The following is a 20,023-nucleotide window of genomic DNA, read 5'->3' as shown; positions in this document are numbered from 1 at the left end:
CTGCTAATCGCAAAGTTCCCATCATTGGATACAATGGTGCGCCTATGCGCTACATTGCATCTTCACTGCACAGCCTCACTGACACTACAGGAGGTCACAGCCAATCAGGAGGGTGCCACGACGTGGCGCTCCCTGATTGGCTTAAGGGACCCTCTTTGACAGGAGTCAGGGGGGGTCCCGGCAGATGGGGAAAGGGGTCCCATGTGTAAACATGGGACCCCTTTCAGTGCGTGGATCGGGTATGCGGTTTGTTTTTTTGCCAAATACGTGGATTATAAAAATAGGACACGACACACTGGATTTAGGTGAGTATAATTTTATTTTCAGGTACCCTGGAATCGACGTCGAGACGTGGGCCGAGTCGGCATCTGAACATAGGTAAGTATGTGTGTGTCGGAATGTATGTAATAAAGTTGTACTTTCAAGGTGTGTGTGTCCTGTTTTTATTTGTGAATTTTTTTGCAGAAGAACTATAGGTACCAGCGGGCCCGTTTAACCCCCGCATGCTGGTACTTGTGGTTCTCCAAGTACCAGCTTGCGGGGAGGCTTGCAGGGACTTGTAGTTCTTGTGCAAAAAACAATATTCTTTTATTTTACACTTGGCTATCAGCCCCCCATCCGCAGCCCATGGATGGGGGGGACAGCCTCGGGCTTCACCCCTGGCCCTTGGGTGGCTGGAAGGGGGGACCCCTTGATTTAAGGGGTCCCCACTCCTCCAGGGTACCCTGGCCAGGGGTGACTAGTTAGTGATTTAATGCCAGGGCTGCAGGGACCTATATAAAAGTGTCCCCCGGCTGTGGCATTATCTCTCTGACTAGTGGAGCCCGGTGCTGGTTCAAAAAATACGGGGGACCCCTACGCTTTTTGTCCCCGTATTTTTTTGCACCAGGACCAGGCACAGAGCCCAGTGCTGGTTGATCAAATATGGGGGAACCCCGGTCAATCTTTATCCCATATTTTTTCAACCGGGACCGGCTCAAAGAGCCTGAGGCTGGTTTGGCTTAGGAGGGGGGACCCCACGCAATTTTTTCCATAATTTGTAACACTTTAAACACCTTTTAAAGGTACACAATGAAGCCCTGCACGGATCTCACAGATCTGGCCGGGATTCCTTGTGTTTTGTCAGGCAGTGTTTTACTCATCACTCCCGTAAAACACTGCCTGACATTACGAATCACATCGACATCGGAAAAAACGAATGTGGAAAACTCGGCAGCTTAGTAAATGACCGTATCGGGATTCAAAAAGTTGCAGTAAAATGCACCCGATACCATTCGAGATCAAACACCCTTAAAAACAGCTAAAACACGAATATTAGTAAATAAACCCCCTGGAGAGCAGCTTTTAGAGTCTATTTGGTTGCATGTCTTTTTGGAGCGCCAGTTCTCTACATATCACATATATACTGAGCAGTAGCGGATCTTGCCACGGGCAAGCAGGACTTTTGCCCGGGGCGCCGCCTTCCAGAGGGCGCTGGCGCCATCCGGAGGGCGCCGCACCATGGCAAGATCCGCCACTGCTGTGCCCTCCGCTGCCCGCTGTGTCCCCCGGCTGTGCGACTGTGTCCCCTGTGAAGGGAACTAGACAGTACGCGTCTAGTTTCCCTTCAAGGAGAGGACCTTTGCTGAGCGGTGCGCAATGACATCATCGCGCACCGCACAGCAAAGGTCCTCTCCACGAAGGGAACTAGACGCTACGCGCCTAGTTCCCTTCGTGGAGAGGACCTTTTGCTGTGCGGTGCGCGATGATGTCATCGCGCACCGCTCAGCATTTAAGCGGCGCTACTACTGTACAGGGGGCGTAACTGACCATACCCCCTGAATTAATCCACGCCCCCATTTCCTGCACGGGGCGCAGAGAGGGCTCAAACCGGCCCTGATACTGAGGCTATATAGTGGACCATTTGAGATCATGTTATGCTCTTTTTTTTAAATTGTAAAAGTTAGGTGTTAGTTGTGATCCACATTTTCCTAATTTTTCCTGTGTTTGAGTTATGTAATAATTAGAATGAACTAATGTGGGAATATAGTAAGGAATCTGTGAAGAATAATCCACTTTATTTTTATACATATGTAATTTGGTTTATGTGAATGTTTGTAATATTCTGAACTAGATTGATAATTATTACATTTAGCTAACAATTAATTTGATTTATTAATTGGATAACATCAGTAATAAAACTATGGGGGTCATTCCAAGTTGATCGAGAGCTGAAAATGTTCGCAGTGCAGCGATGATGCAAAAAAACGGCACTTCTGCACATGCGTATGCAGCGCAATGCGCATGTGCGTCGGACTTTCACAACGGACAATGTCGTTTTACACAAGGTTTAGCGATGCATTTCAGTCGCACAGCTGCTGCAGAGTGATTGACATGAAGTGGGCGTTTCTGGGTGTCAACTGACCGTTTTCAGGGAGTGTTTGAAAAAACGCAGGCGTGCCAGGAAAAACGCAGGCGTGGCTGGCCGAACGCAGGGCGTGTTTGTGACGTTAAATCCGGAACTGAACAGTCTGAAGTGATAGCAAGCGCTGAGTAGGTCTGGAGCTACTCAGAAACTGCACAATATTTTTTTTGTAGCCGCTCTGCGATCCTTTCGTTCGCACTTCTGCTAAGCTAAGATACACTCCCAGAGGGCGGCGGCTTAGAGTTTGCACGGCTGCTAAAAACTGCTAGCGAGCGATCAACTCGGAATGACCCCCTATGTCTCTTGGGAATAGAACTTGGGTTCCAGTGTGTATTTACTGGTACCTTAGCCCACTAGGCTATTTAAACATATTTAGGGAGTATGTCTTTGGAATATCATTTTTAAACTAAATTGATTGCGACAAACTAATAATATAAATACATGGGTACTATTTGAGGTTCGAACCCAGGTCCCTATGGATATTGTCTTAATCCACTAGGCTATTTAGCCTCCTGATAACTTCTATCTCTGGAAGTTAATGTTGAAGCTGAATGTATTTATTGGAGTGAACCAGTATTTTATAAAACAATGGGGGTAATTCTGAGTTGATCGCAGTAGGATTTTTGTTAGCAATTGGGCAAAACCATGTGCCCTGCAGGGGAGGAAGATTTAACATGTGCAGAGAGAGTTAGATTTGGGTGGGGTGTGTTCAATCTGCAATCTAAATTGCAGTGTAAAAAATAAAGCAGCCAGTATTTACCCTGCACAGAAACAAAATAACCCACCCAAATCTAACTCTCTCTGCAAATGTTATATCTGCCCCCCCCTGCAGTGCACATGGTTTTGCCCAATTGCTATCAAAAATCCTGCTGCGATCAACTTGGAATTACCCCCAATATATGAGTACCCTCTGAGGATCAAACCCAGGTCCCTGTGTATATTACACCAGCACTTTAGCCTACTAGGATATTTAGCCTCTTGAAAAACACTATCCGTGGAAGCTAATGTTGAAGTTATATCTACAAATAGAATGAATTGTCAATAAAGTTACATGTTACTATAATTATGTATATAGATAAGATTCAACCGGCACTTTTCCTAATGATGACATGTATGATTTAAATAAATAAATAAATAATAAGATAATTGTTATAAGTAATACTTTTAGTAAACTATTAATCTATGACTCCACATTACTCAGTTGCCTTATCACCCAAGCTAAAGGTGTACTAATTAGCTTGATAACAATGGGCCTAAATCAGACCTGATTGTAGCAGAAAATTTGTTAGCAGATGGGCAAAACCATGTGCACTGCAGTGGGCAGGGGGGCGGGGAGATATAACATGTGCAAAGAGAGTTAGATTTGGGTGGGTTATATTGTTTCTGTGCAGGGTAAATACTGGCTGCTTTATTTTTACTCTGCAATTTAGATTTCAGTTTGAACACACCCCACCCAAATCTAACTCTCTCTGCACATGTTATATCTGCCCCCCTGCAATGCACATGGTTTTGCCCATCTGCTAACAAATTTGCTGCTACGATCAGGTCTGAGTTAGGCCCAATGTGAGACTCCTGATTGGTGATTGACACCTTTATAAGTGACCATTAGGACTATTCACTATGACCATCCCTTCTGACGAAACTGACAGATTGTGACAGCAGAGAAACGCGTTAAGGAAAAAAGATTGACGTCATTCTACTGCACCCGCTGCACTCCCCTGTGTAAACTGCCGGCAGCAAATATGGACACAGACAGCAGCACACAAGCCGCGGCCTCCCTCCCGCTCCTGACCTTAAAAATCCAGCCAACACTCACCTTAAAACATTTTCAGCTAGACAAGCCCCATGGAAAAGGAAAGAGTGCATACTCTGGAAGGCATCTAAACTGGTGAGAACAAGCATAGCTAAGCGGGAGGAGGTAGCATACTGCAGGCGGACGAACTGCATCATGTTCTTATACCTTGAATTATCTGTTTAATTAAGGATCCTTAACAAATAGCCGGGTGGCTTAAAAGGAACTGGAGCTTGTTAAATTTTTAACAGCGGGGAAAGAGGAACAGACTTTTTTTTATACACCTATAAGCTGTTTGTTATAGTTCTGTTGCTTTTATTCTTGTGTCCTGGTTGGACTATTTTTTATATTTGTTCAATAAACTGTATGAGCGCTCTCTTTGAGTAACAATATTACTCTTTGTTTTAATATTAACCCTAGTGTGACTGTGTGCGTGTACAATTACATGTGGTAGGGAATATAGGGGGTAATTCCAAGTTGATCGCAGCAGGAATTTAGTTAGCAATTGGGCAAAACCATGTGCACTGCAGGGGAGGCAGATATAACATGTGCAGAAAGAGTTAGATTTGGGTGGGTTATTTTATTTCTGTGCAAGGTAAATACTGGCTGCTTTATTTTTACACTGCAAATTAGATTGCAGATTGAACACACCCCACCCAAATCTAACTCTCTCTGCACATGTTAAATCTGCCTCCCCTGCAGTGCACATGGTTTTGCCCAATTGCTAACTAAATTCATGCTGCGATCAACTTGGAATTACCCCCATAGATTGTAAACTCCACTGGGGCAGGCCAAATATTAAATAACTGGTAGTGATGATAATATTAATGTTCCTGTAGGCCCCACAACTTTTCAGCCTATTGGTCACCACAGCCCTTAATCCAGCCTTGCTTGAACCAGCATGTGTGGAATCTTGATCAGTATTTGATTTGCTGTATACAGGACAGTGCAGTTTCCACACAGACCTGCAATGCTCCATGCCTAGGATTTGGTTTGGGAAGATCCTTATAGTTTTTATATACATTTGGGTCATACTTGCCTACCTGACCCTCTCCATGAGGGAGAAAATGCTCTGTTCCTGGACTTTCCTGGTAATGTATGATTGCCATCACCTGTGGTGAAACACCTTTCTTATCAATTAAATAGCTCACCACAAGTGATGGCAATCATACATTACCAGGAAAGTCCAGGAACAGAGTATTTTCTCCCTCATGGAGTGGGCCTGGTAGGCAAGTATGATTTGGGTTAGGCAAAATCCTTAGGTCAGTGGAATATGGAATGCTTATACCTAAACCTATACCACATACAACTAACACAACAAATAGCATGTCCATTATTCATGCTGTTATCTGTAGTAAATGTTCATTAATAATTTAAATCACCTTCCTTAGCTGATGCAATAAAACAATAACACTTACTTATTTATGAAAATACCTTTACCATTAAAACATTTATCACAGGGAATAGACAGGCAATTCAATGACAATAGTGACAGACGTGGAAACATGGCCTGAGGCACAGCACCTGCCTGAGTAGTGTTTCCTCCTCATTTACTGCACACACATTACAGGGCACCGGGGGTCATGAATGTTTATATAACAAAGATATGGGTCATATTCAGGTAATGCACAGATGCCTGTCTACGTAAGTGCATTATAAAACAACAGAATACCACTTACAATGATATTTGTATATTACAATAGCACCTATTTAAAATGACAGCAGTTTGTATATTCTCCCCATGCTTGCGTGGGTTTCCTCCAGTTCTCCGGTTTCCTCCCACAATCCCAAAATATACTGGTAGGTTAATTGGCTCCGTGGATTGTGCGCGTATTCATTGGTAGAGAATATAGACTGTGAGATCCACTGGGGCGGGGACTGATGTGAATCTCCAAATATTCTCTGTAAAACGCTGCAGACTATAGGGGTATATGCAATTGCGGTCGAATTGCCGCAAATGTCGAAAACGGGGCATTTTCGACACAAAAAAAATTCAACAATGCAATACAGTACTTTTCGACAAAAAAACGGACGTTTCAGATTCGACTTTTTGAAATTCGACAGTTGTCAAATTGGACATGTCTGCAATGGTAAAAATGCGGCTTTTCAACAAAAGTATATTCAATTGAAGTATGTTGATTTAACAACAGTGCTTTTCGACAGTAATTTCATCAATTTCATTCAGCGGCTGACCGCAAGTAACCTCACCGCTGACCACAAAGTTCCCACCATTGAAGATAATGGAGCGGCTGTGCGATGTGCCGTCTGACAGCACAGACGCGCACAGCCAATCAAGAGAGTGCCACGACGTGGCTCTCCCTGATTGGCTGAAGGGACCCTCTGTGACAGGAGTCACAGGGGGTCCCGGCATTCGGGGAAAGGGGTCCCATGTGTAAACATGGGACCCCTTTCAGTGCGTGGTCCGGGTAAATGCGGTTTGTTTTTTTGCCAAGTACGTGGATTACAAAACAGAAGAGGACAGATCTACACTGGATTTTGGTGAGTATAATTTTATTTTCAGGTACACCGTGGATTCTACTTGGAGAAGTGGACCGAACCTCGTGTCAACATAGGTAAGTATGTGTGTGTCGGCATGTATGTAATAAAATTTTACTTTCACGGTGTCTGTGTACTGTTTTTATTTGTGTATTTTTTGTGTAGTAGAACTAAAGGTACCAGCGGGCCCATTCCCCCCCCCCCCGTATGCTGGTACTTGTGGTTCTCAAAGTATCAGCTTGCGGGGGAGGCTTGCTGGGACTTGTAGTTCTGCTACAAAAAACAATACTCTTTATTTTGTCACTTGGCGCTTCACCCCTGGCCCTTGGGTGGCTGGAGGGGGGACCCCTTGATTTAAGGGGTCCCCACTCCTCCAGGGTACCCAGGCCAGGGGTGACTAGTTAGTGATTTAATGCAACGGCCGCAGGGACCGATATAAAAGTGACCCCCGGCTGTGGCACAATCTCTCTGACTAGTGGAGCCCGGTGCTGGTGTTAAAAATACGGGGGACCCCTACGCTTTTTGTCCCCCGCATTTTTTGCACCAGGACTTAATACACTTAATACACTTACACTTACACCGTACACTTAATAAACTTAATACACACTCTACGCACCTTTTACGCTGTTAGCATACAGAGTCCCGTACCGTGTACGGACTTTGCGTACAAACACCGCGCTGACAGTACAAAGTACACACAGCTCGTACACTCCCAATGAATACACTTTAAACCTTATGCAGCAATGCAGTGCGATGCTATTACACTTTAAACCTTAGCAGGGAAAGAAAGACACGACACCAGTCTGTAGTTAAACCACTGGGTTCCGACACCACAGCGTATTATTGCTGAAAGGGGGTTACAATATAAACAATACAATACAACAGAATAATGGCTACATTCAATGGTACATACGTGATTGGATTCGCCGCGCTACCCGGTCTGGTCCTCGGTCATCTAATAGATAACTTTGTGAGTCTTGTGTCTGACCAGGCCTGCTGCAGGCTCTCTTTATACAATTCATCCAAAACATAACACAATGGATACTGTAATCTCTTTGTCCATTGGACACAGGGATGGTCATTTACAGTACAGGAGAGGTCATAGGTCGGTTTGAATAGGTAGGCAATGTCTGTTCCAACTGCTCTTGTGGGTGGTCTCCTCTGGATTCCCGCAGCATACATAATGTACAGTAAATACAGTTTCTATCTATATTCTGCTCCTGCACATAACTATCCGCAGGAACATGCGATCTTTCTCAAACCAACACCGGAATGTTACCCTTAAAATACCATTCAGCTGGATACCAAACACCACCTTATAACCTTGTTCTGGCCCCTCCTATCCTGTAAAGGTGAATCCCTTTGTTCTGTTACCATTTAAACTGCTGTTACTTTCTGATTTGGTGCAGGGAGACTATGTGTACATTGTGCACTATTTGGATTAAATATGTAATGTGTTTTGATAGCCTTCCATGCATTCACAAACTCTACTGTAAATACTCATACCACGCGCTAATGCGCAGGACCGCGGGAGCGACCATACGCAAATTGCGGATATGCGCACGCACGGCAGAACAAGTACACGCGCGGAGGCCATCTGTGTGTAGTTTGTACGTGATGTGTGTACTGCAATATTTTTCGACTTTGACAGTCCACCCTTTGGCAGTCACCAATAACTGCCACTATCTAATCACTAAACAGAAAAATATCTATACAATATCTACAGAAGTTTTGGATGGTCGGGGGAGAGTTGAAGGTGGGAAATGTATGACCTAGTGGGATAGTAGAAAGCATGTATGAATGAATCCATGTCTGAGGGGCATGTATCATCGTGCCGTATATGTTCTAAATAAGCTTTGAGGTATTGCGAAGTATACAATAAAAATCCTTCTCATCCCGTATTAAGGGTCTGTAAATAGGCCAACAAACACTACTGAGCTCTTTTTCGGCTTCTTGTTAAAACAAATGGGGTGCACATTTAATTGATGATACATGGAGGGGGAAACATAAGTGAGTGCTAGTATATGTGGATATGACTGTCGACTATGTGTGCTGTTGACTGGAGGTTGCAGAGATGAAGATAAGACACATATCTAAAATGCATTCACATAAACATTTTGGGTAGGGCTGATGTCTTTTCCGGATGGATGTATCTGGGCAGAGGGGGAAACAAAAAGAAAAACGGGTGAAAGAAACAGGCCAGAAATTAATTTGCAATCCTTATCATAACACTGTCTCTATGGATGGGTCATAAATTAAATCTGCTGCTATAACAGCGCCCTCGCTCCTTAGACTCATCAACTTTGTGCCGTGCTTGCGCCGCGTCAGAATTCGAGCACACCTAAATATCGAACCAATAATTATGACGACTCCCAGGATACAAAGGAGAAGCTTCCCTAAACTCATAATAAAATTTTGAGCCCATTCTCCTAAACCTGAGAACCAATTTCGTGGGTTCAACCATGAGACCCAGCCGGTCAGTTCATTACTCACAGTCGCTAAGGTAGGGTTGTGCTTCCTCCTGAACTCCCACTTCAACTGCAAGATATCGTCCATCTTTTGATCGATGATCTCCGTGGGGTCGTCAGTGCTGTTCGTAATATATGTACAGCACTTCACACCATATTGAGTTGCCAGAGTAACACAGTACCCACCTGTCACGGCTGTGATATAATTAAGGACCATCCTGTGCTGTATCAGTTCCTTCTTGTAAGCTTGTAACTCCCTTCCCGTATACCTGAAGGTGTCATCATACATCTCAGTGATATTATCTATCAAGTTCGCTAGCGCATGGATATACCTATAATTTATAATTCCTCTGGCAGTACGGGTGATGTCTAATGCCAGAAGGGATTGAATCCCGGTGGATTTGTGGATCAAATCAGAGGCTGCGTGGTCTGTCCTATCTATGAGGTGTCTCTTGATGATGTGTTCATAGTGAGTATGAGTATAAGGAGCCTGAGCACTGCGGTGAACGTCTTTCATCTTATCATGGGTTATGGTCATGACCTCTGGCAGTACTCTCCCCAATATAACACAATCCCTCTGAGCTCGGGGCAAGCCACTTGTACGCCTTCCTCCCACATATGAAATAGGCATCATCTGGGAGAACATAGGGGACAAAATATAACATCACCATATTACAAACTTTCCAAGTGAAGAAACCAATCCCTAGTTCTCCCATCTGCTCAGTACAAGTATCGGGCTGGATGATATGAGCACAATACCCTGGCGATACTTTTCCAACCCACATGGTCTTGCTTCCACGAGTATACCTATACCGAAAATACCTCCCACTGTTGGCTATTTGGCGTACAAGTTCAGAGTCTATGGGTATCCTATCATCTCTGTGTGAAAAGGTCATTGGTTAGTCCATGTCACTTCCCAATTTCCCGTTTTTTGGTAATTGGAAATATTAAAACACAATAAGGACCTGTCTACATGATACTGGTGGAGCTTCAAACTAGGGGGCCTAGAAATATTGAATTTCTTGTCCACCGGTCTCCCACCCCATAATTCGAGTGCCTCATCTATTGCTAAAGGGTACGGCACTAATCCTGACTTGCTCTGACCTTGAGGTACCTGTGAGCACACCCAGCATTCTGTCTGGTTTAAGACTTTACTCACTAGTGAGTGGTAATCACTCAACGGATGATGGTCCATGTTGATATTAAGGTTGGACTGACATCTCTGGATGCACCCGTCCTCAACTATATTCTCACAATTCCTACAAATACAATATTCATCAGACAATATCCCCTCACAGTGCCTCCGAGCTCCCTGACTACCAGAGCGCTTACTGATGCCAGCCTGTACTAAAGGGATGCGCTGATCCTGAGATCCTACAAATTCATATTCGCCATCAGAACCCATTCCAGATCCCTGCTCGACCTCTCTGGTACCCTCACCAAAACAAACTGTCCTTATCAAAACCAGAATTACTAACAGAACCCAAAACGCAGTCTCTTGTGATCGATCCATTTTGTTAGGGGAAAGGAGGAAAATAAGAAGGAGAAAAGAAAGGAAAAATGCAGGGGGAGGTGAAAAAAGAAAGTGGTACGACAACCGATCTAGCTCTTGTTACTCTCTGTGCTCAGATGCCTTTCAACAGTCCTGCCTCTCATCTTTCCCGGAACAAACACTCCAGTGATACGAGATTCTCTACACTTTGCTCTTTGTCACGAGTTCTCTCCGGGTCAGCGACCTTCTTGCTGTTAGGCGCCGAGGGTCCGCCCGTCAGTGCGGCCCGGCGCCTAGCAACTAGGGACGCCGCAGGCAGACAGCCGCCGGCTCCCTAGCAACGCTAGACGCCGGGCGCACGGAGCCGCTCAGACCCTAGCAACGGGGACGCCACGGTCAGACCGCGTTCCCCGTTGCTGGGTCTTAATTAATCAGTGCTTGTGTATTCTGGCCGTGCAGCATGCAGCTGCACGGCATCATTATGTGATTACCCTGTCTGGATCATGATTGGAGGGCTCCCAAATTTAAGCACTCTCAGGACTTCTCACAGACGCCGGTGATAGCTTCCTGTTTGCTGTGTCAGTTACAGAGAGTTTCCAGTCCTGCTCAACCCGGTTGTTCCTGTCCTCAGTGATCCAGTACTCGGAATTTGTCATCTATTCCTGGAGTCCGACCGAGCACCTTTAACATCCTGTGGTGTTCGTGAGTCGCGGCATAGCCGTGTGTTGCGGCTTGACCGCTACTATTTATTATTTAGTTTATTGTGTTCTGGAGCTTTTGCGGAGGATTCCGCTCCCACATATCCACTCTGGTATCCAGCGGTGCTGGATAGGAGTAACGGATCAGTGGATCTTTGGTTGTCCTTTTCCCTGGCGGTTTGTCCGCACATACTTTTGGTTTAAGTTAGATAGCTTGTAACCCCTGGCCTGGTTGCTTAGTCAGAGGGCCCCTTGTTATCACCCTGTCTCGGATTTCCCTTTGTCTCCCATTAAGACCTGAGGGGGCATCGGGGTTGGGCAGACATAATCCGCCCTTCGAACGCGGCTGCCATGGGCTCAAGCAACCATAGTCTCGCAGGGGATTTCTGATAACACGGGCGAGACAACGGAGTTAGGGCGCCAGGGGTTACTAGGCTTTCCTGCTCCCGTACCAGCATATCCTTCCAGTACTCAGACCTCTGCCATAAAGATCTCCTCTGGTCTGGAGTACGGGAATCATAACATTATCACCGGCCCAACTAAAATTTAAAATTAAACAGGAGTTAATTTTTTCCCTTATTCTGTTGGGAGATTTGTCAGCCTCATGAATCCCTCCGGTGTTGGGCCAAATCCTGGCCAGCTTTTAGTTAGCCAGATTCAAGAGCTTACTCAGATGGTTCAAGATCTGTCCCTTCGGGTGAGGTCACAGGAAGATCTGTTACGGACTTCCCCGAGGGTCATTCCTGAACCAAAAATGCATCTGCCTGACCGTTTTTCTGGGGATAGAAAGCAGTTTTTTAATTTTAAAGAGTCTTGTAAACTGTATTTTCGTTTAAGACCAGTCTCCTCAGGTACGGAATCTCAGCGGGTAGGAATTATTATTTCTTTGCTACAGGGGGATCCTCAGACCAGGGCTTTTGGCTTAAAGACAGACGATCCGGCTTTATTGTCTGTAGACGCCTTTCTGGGGTCTTTAGGGCTATTGTATGACGACCCTGATAGAGAGGCATCCGCCGAGAGTCAGTTGCGTGCTCTCAGACAGGGTAGGAATCCCGCAGAGATTTATTGTACTGAGTTTCGCCGTTGGTCGAACGACTGTGGATGGAATGACCCAGCCCTGCGCAGTCAGTTTCGCCTCGGCTTATCCGAGTCTTTAAAAGACAGTCTCCTTCAGTATCCCGCTCCTGAGACTCTCGATAAACTCATGGAGCTCTCTATTAAGATTGATCGTCGTCTCAGAGAGCGGAGGGCTGAAAAAGGAGCATCTGTCGGGTCTTCTCCTTGTGTTTTTTCCATTCCTGTGGACATAGAGGAGCCCATGCAGATAGGCCTCTCCAAACTGTCTCCTGAAGAAAGAACCAGAAGGCAAAATTCTGGTCTTTGTTTATACTGTGGGGGTAAGGGACATTTTGCCCGTAGTTGTCCGAACAAGTCGGGAAACGCCTCGACCAAGTGAGTTGTGAGGGGGTTCACTTTGGTCTGCAGCTTATCTCCTCAAATAATTCACTGTTGGTTCCAGCTAAAGTTTCCTTTGGCAGCCTCTGTTCCTCGGTCTCGGCTTTTGTGGACAGTGGAGCTGCAGGGAACTTTATGGATTTAACATGGGCTAAGGCCTTAGGTATTCCTCAGTTAGCCTTGGGTAGGTGTATCACCATGCATGGTTTAGATGGGAGTCCCTTGTCCAATGGGGTTATTTCTCTCTGTACACCTCCTGTTCTACTTTCGGTAGGAGCTCTGCATTCTGAAAAGATTGAGTTTTTCCTTACCCATTGCCCAGCAGTTCCTGTGGTTCTGGGTCACCCTTGGCTGGCCTTTCATAATCCCATCATTGATTGGCAGTCGGGGGAGATCTTACAATGGGGTACCATCTGTAATAAGGAATGTATTACGCTTCCCATCAGAATAGCTGCTGTCATTCCCGCACCCATTCCTGTGGAATACCAGGATTTTGTTGATGTATTTTCCAAGGGCAATGCGGATATTCTGCCTCCCCATAGGCCTTATGATTGTGCTATCGAGTTAATTCCTGGTGCCACTTTGCCTAAGGGAAGGTTATATGCATTGTCCGGACCTGAAACTGTGGCCATGAATGAGTATGTTAAAGAAAGCCTGGGGAAAGGATTTATCAGGCCATCTAAATCCCCTTTAAGTGCAGGCTTCTTCTTCGTGGAGAAGAAGGATGGATCACTCAGACCTTGCATTGACTTTAGAGCCTTGAATAAAATCTCAGTAAAGAATACTTACCCTTTGCCGCTGATTTCTGTCCTCTTTGATCAGCTACGTTCGGCTGTGATTTTTTCTAAGATTGACCTGAGAGGAGCATATAACCTCATCAGAATCAAGTCAGGGGATGAGTGGAAAACGGCATTCAGTACTCAATCAGGCCACTATGAGTATCTGGTTATGCCATTCGGCCTGTCCAACGCTCCGGCAGTTTTCCAGGATCTCATTAACGATGTGCTCCGTGAATTTCTTGGAAGATTCGTTGTAGTCTACTTAGACGATATTTTGATATATTCTGACTCTATTGAACAACATGTTACCCAGGTGCGTCAGGTTCTAAAAAAATTACGTGAAAATCACCTATATGCCAAGCTGGAGAAGTGTGAATTTCATGTCACGGAGGTATCCTTTTTAGGGTACATTATTTCCCCTCGGGGATTCTGTATGGAACCAAAGAAGCTCCAAGCCATCCTCAGTTGGGCGCAACCCACCAATTTAAAAGCAATTCAGCGCTTTTTAGGGTTTGCGAATTACTATAGAAGATTTATTCACTCTTTCTCTGACCTAGTTGCTCCCATTGTGGCACTGACTAAAAAGGGAGCAGATCCTACCAACTGGTCACGTGAAGCGGAGTTATCTTTTCAGGCCTTGAAACAAGCCTTTGTCTCAGCCCCGGTCCTCAGACATCCCAACCCAGAATTGCCTTTCATTGTTGAGGTTGATGCCTCGGAGGTTGGAGTAGGGGCTATCCTATCTCAGAAGGATCCGGATTCCCTGGAATTACATCCTTGTGCCTTTATGTCCAGGAAATTCTCATCTGCTGAATCCAACTACGATGTTGGTAACCGGGAATTACTGGCTATTAAATGGGCTTTTGAGGAGTGGAGGCATTGGCTTGAAGGAGCCACTCATACCATTTCAGTTTTGACTGATCACAAAAATCTTCAATACATTGAATCAGCTAAACGGCTGAATGCCCGGCAAGCTCGTTGGGCTTTATTTTTTACTCGTTTCAAGTTCATTATCACCTTCAGGCCAGGTTCCAAGAATACCAAGGCAGATGCCCTGTCACGCAGTTTTCTTCCAGTTCAAGACAACAGTCCTGTTACTCCCATACTTCCGTCTTCAGTCATTCGGGCAGGTCTCACACAAGATTTATTTACCCAGTTAAAGCAGCTTCAACATCAAGCTCCTGGAAATACTCCTGCTGGTCGTCTTTTTGTCCCCGAGTTTTTGAGAGCAACGGTTTTGACGGAGTTTCATGATAGCAAGGTTGCCGGGCATCCGGGGATCGCTAAAACTTTTGAATTAGTTTCCCGCTCGGTATGGTGGCCTGGTCTTTCCAAAGACATTAAGGAGTTTGTTTTTTCTTGTCAGGTCTGTGCACAGCATAAGGTTCCCCGTTCCTTGCCTATCGGTCAACTTATGCCCTTGAATGTTCCTCTTAGGCCATGGTCTCATATTTCCATGGATTTTGTGGTGGACCTCCCTCTGTCAGCCGGATGCCGAGTCATATGGGTGGTAGTGGACCGTTTTAGCAAAATGGCCCATTTCATTGCTCTTCCCCGATTGCCATCTGCCCAGGGATTGGCAGTCTTGTTCCTCCGCCATGTTTTCAGACTCCATGGGTTACCCACTGATATTGTTTCTGATCGGGGTCCACAATTCATTGCACAATTTTGGAAGTCTTTTTGTGCCTCATTAAAGATGAAATTATCTTTAACGTCTGGCTACCATCCCCAATCCAACGGGCAGACTGAGCGAGTTAATCAATCATTTAAACAATATTTGCGTTTGTACTCGGCCAAACTCCAAAATGACTGGTCTGAGTTTCTTCCGTTTGCAGAGTTTGCTTACAACAATGCCTGTCATTCCTCCACCAATGTATCTCCATTTTTTACAGTTTTTGGTTTTCACCCCAGAGCTAATTCCTTTTTTCAACATTCCTCTGTCTCCTCACTGACCTTGACCTCTCATCTCAAACTCATTTGGAGAAAAGTGCACCTGGCTCTCAGAAAAGCGGCATTTCGGGAGAAAAAATTTTCTGACAGGCTCCGGCGGCCGTGCACTTTTAAAGTTGGAGATAGGGTATGGTTGTCGACTCGCAACATTAAACTTCGACAAACCTCAGCCAGATTGGGTCCTAAATTTATTGGACCATTTCATATTATCAAAAAAGTCAATCCAGTGGCTTTCCGGTTACGTTTACCAAAAACTTTACGGATCGGAAATACCTTCCATTGCTCCTTGTTAAAACCATATGTTTCGTCCAGTAGATTTCCTCGCAAGATCTCTCAGGGGAAATCACCAATAGATGTACAGGGTCAGCAGGAGTTCTTAGTGGAGAAGGTTCTCGATTCCAAGTTGTCCCGGGGTCGGCTTTATTTTTTGGTACATTGGAGAGGTTATGGTCCAGAAGAAAGGTCTTGGGTCCTGGATGAGGATCTCCATGCCCCGAGGCTCAAAAGGGCATTTTTTCGAGAATTTCCTCAGAAACCTGGCCTTAGGGGTTCCTTGACCCCTCCTCAAGGGGGGGGTACTGTTAGGCGCCGAGGGTCCGCCCGTCAGTGCGGCCCGGCGCCTAGCAACTAGGGACGCCGCAGGCAGACAGCCGCCGGCTCCCTAGCAACGCTAGACGCCGGGCGCACGGAGCCGCTCAGACCCTAGCAACGGGGACGCCACGGTCAGACCGCGTTCCCCGTTGCTGGGTCTTAATTAATCAGTGCTTGTGTATTCTGGCCGTGCAGCATGCAGCTGCACGGCATCATTATGTGATTACCCTGTCTGGATCATGATTGGAGGGCTCCCAAATTTAAGCACTCTCAGGACTTCTCACAGACGCCGGTGATAGCTTCCTGTTTGCTGTGTCAGTTACAGAGAGTTTCCAGTCCTGCTCAACCCGGTTGTTCCTGTCCTCAGTGATCCAGTACTCGGAATTTGTCATCTATTCCTGGAGTCCGACCGAGCACCTTTAACATCCTGTGGTGTTCGTGAGTCGCGGCGTAGCCGTGTGTTGCGGCTTGACCGCTACTATTTATTATTTAGTTTATTGTGTTCTGGAGCTTTTGCGGAGGATTCCGCTCCCACAAATCCACTCTGGTATCCAGCGGTGCTGGATAGGAGTAACGGATCAGTGGATCTTTGGTTGTCCTTTTCCCTGGCGGTTTGTCCGCACATACTTTTGGTTTAAGTTAGATAGCTTGTAACCCCTGGCCTGGTTGCTTAGTCAGAGGGCCCCTTGTTATCACCCTGTCTCGGATTTCCCTTTGTCTCCCATTAAGACCTGAGGGGGCATCGGGGTTGGGCAGACATAATCCGCCCTTCGAACGCGGCTGCCATGGGCTCAAGCAACCATAGTCTCGCAGGGGATTTCTGATAACACGGGCGAGACAACGGAGTTAGGGCGCCAGGGGTTACTAGGCTTTCCTGCTCCCGTACCAGCATATCCTTCCAGTACTCAGACCTCTGCCATAAAGATCTCCTCTGGTCTGGAGTACGGGAATCATAACACTTGCAGTGGGACGAGTGGATCCAAGTCTCTCTTTCGGCGACCTTCAATGCTGTTGTGCTGGTTAACAAGACTTGATATGGTCCTTACCACCTGTCTGTGAGGCAACCTGAGCGTAAGAAATTTCGAATCATCACATAATCCCCAGTTTCAATGTCATGACAATTACTGTTCGGTAGGTCAGGAATCACCAGCTTTAAATATCTTTGTTGATTTCTCAGCTGCTGGCTCATCCCAACCAAATATTTCACAGTCACTTCATTATTACATTTCAAATCATCCTGGGGGTCTATCATTACATGAGGTTGTCGACCAAAAAGGATTTCAAAGGGTGATAGGTTAAGGGGAGACCTGGGAGTGGTTCTGATGCTGTACAACACTAGTGGCAAAGCTTCTGGCCACGACAATCCAGTTTCAGCCATTAATTTGCTCAGCTTGTTCTTAATAGTGCTACTCACTCTCTCCACCTTTGCACTCGCCTGTGGACGGTACAGAGTATGCAGCTTGCTATTAATTCTCATCAGCTTGCACATGACCTGAAAGACTTCACCTGTAAAATGGGTACCCCCATCACTTTCAATTATTCTAGGGATACCATATCTACACACAAATTCCTGCACAATTTTCTTTGCAGTGAAAGTAGCAGTATTTGTGGCAGCAGGGAACGCTTCTACCCAGTTGGAAAATACATCAATACAAACTAACACATATTTTAAATTCCTACAGGGTGGTAACTGTATGAAATCGATTTGTATTACCTGAAAAGGTCCGTCTGTCAGAGGGATATGGGATGGCTCTGTTGGTATTGACTTTCCAATATTCTTCCTCAAGCAAGTAAAACATGTCATTGCTCTCTTACCTGCATGAGAAGAGAATCCTGGCGCACACCAGTAGGCTCTCACCAGCTTACACATACCCTCTTTACCCAGATGAGTCAGACCGTGTGCCGCCTCAGCTAGGCTTGGAAGATATGCTCTGGGGGCCACTGGCTTACCTTGTCCACCTGTCCACAGTCCTGAGGATTCCTGGCCATATCCCTTTGACCTCCAGACTGCCTTTTCCTGTAAAGAACACAAATCTTGCATTTCAATTAATTGTTGTGTGTTGATCGTGTTAAATGTCATCAGTGGTGTGATGTTTGTTTGTATGGGGGTGCTGGCTGCTGATTTAGCAGCTTCGTCTGCCCGGCTGTTACCAAGTGAAATTGGGTCTTGGTTGTAAGTATGTGCTTTGCACTTGATAACAGCCACTCTGTCTGGTTCCTGTATCGCTGTTAGAAGCCTTTTTATGTGGGACGCATGCGCTACAGGTGTGCCAGCTGCCGTCATGAAATTTCTGAGGCGCCATAGGGACCCGAAATCATGCACCACTCCAAAGGCATACCTAGAATCTGTGTATATATTAGCTGACTTACCCTTGGCCAATTCACACCCTCTGGTTAGGGCAACCAACTCAGCAACTTATGCTGAGTGCGGTGGGCCCAGGGGTTCAGCTTCTATGATACCTCTGTCGTCTACAACTGCATATCCAGTACACAGGTCTCCTGAGTCCATCTGTCTGTGGCAACTACCGTCAGTGTAGAAGGTAAAGTCTACTCCTTCCAGTGGGTTGTCACTGATGTCAGGCCTCGCAGTGAAAGTCTGATTCAGGTATTCCATACAATCATGCTTATCAGTGTCAGCACTAAATCCTCCTTCATCATCATTCTCATCCTCCACCCTTTGTGCCTGCCCAGGCACACTTGGCAAGTAAGTTGCAGGATTTAGTGCGCTGCATCTCTTAATGGTGATGTTTACAGGGGCCATCAGTGATAATTCCCACTTTGTAAACCGAGCAGATGAGACATGTCTGGTTTGGGCAGAGTTCAGTAAGGCTGATACTGCATGAGGTGTATGGATGGTCAGGTTGTGTCCTAACACTACGTCCTCGCTTTTACTTGCTAGCAAAGCTATCGCTGCAACACTTCGCAAGCATGTGGGGAGAGACCGCGCTACGGTGTCCAACTGTGCACTGTAGTAAGCTACCGGCCTGCTGGCATCACCATGTCTCTGGGTTAAAACTCCTGCTGCGCACCCTGCACTTTCTGTACCATATAATTCAAAGGGCTTCTCATAATCTGGCATACCTAATGCAGGTGCCTGTGATAGGCACTGTTTGAGTCTCTCAAATGCCAGTTCGGACTCATCTGTGTGTGAGACCCATTCTGGTTTGTTCGAAGAGACCATTTCTTGCAAAGGTAAAGCCAGTATAGAGAACCCTGGAATCCAGTTACGACAGTACCCACACATTCCAAGGAAAGTGCGGATCTGTTGCTGCGTTTGTGGCAGAGTCATTTCGCGAATCGCCTATATTCTATCAGCTGTGAGGTGTCTAAGTCCTTGAGTCAAGCAATGTCCCAAATATTTTACCCTGGTCTGGCACAACTGCAACTTATCCTTTGAAACCTTGTGTCCCGTTTGGGAAAGATGAAACAGAAGCTGTTTCGTGTCTTTCAAGGACGATTCGAGTGAGTCAGAACACAACAATAAGTCATCGACATACTGTATTAGCACTGATCCACTCTCAGGTTGAAAGGATTGTTAACAGTCATGCAAGGCCTGGGAGAAAATACTCGGGCTGTCAATGAAACCTTGGGAAGACGAGTCCAGGTGTACTGTACTCCCCTGTATGTAAAAGCAACAAGATATTGGCTGTCAGGGTGCAGAGGGACAGAAAAGAAGGCAGAACAGAGGTCGATGACAGTAAAAAAAATTTGCAGTAGAGGGAATTTGCATGAGGATGACAGCTGGATTGGGCACTATGGGGAATTGGCTCTCAACTATCTTGTTTATCCCCCTTAGATCCTGCACTAGCCTGTAACCCCTCCCCCCACTCTTTTTCACAAGGAAGATGGGACTATTGGCAGTGCTGGACGTCCTGACTAGGATGCCCTGTTGTAGCAA

The sequence above is a fragment of the Pseudophryne corroboree genome, chromosome 3, assembly GCF_028390025.1.
Source record: "Pseudophryne corroboree isolate aPseCor3 chromosome 3, aPseCor3.hap2, whole genome shotgun sequence".
Lineage (NCBI taxonomy): Eukaryota > Metazoa > Chordata > Amphibia > Anura > Myobatrachidae > Pseudophryne > Pseudophryne corroboree.
The sequence above is the reverse complement of the archived record's forward strand: the minus strand, read 5'-3'. Positions refer to the sequence as shown.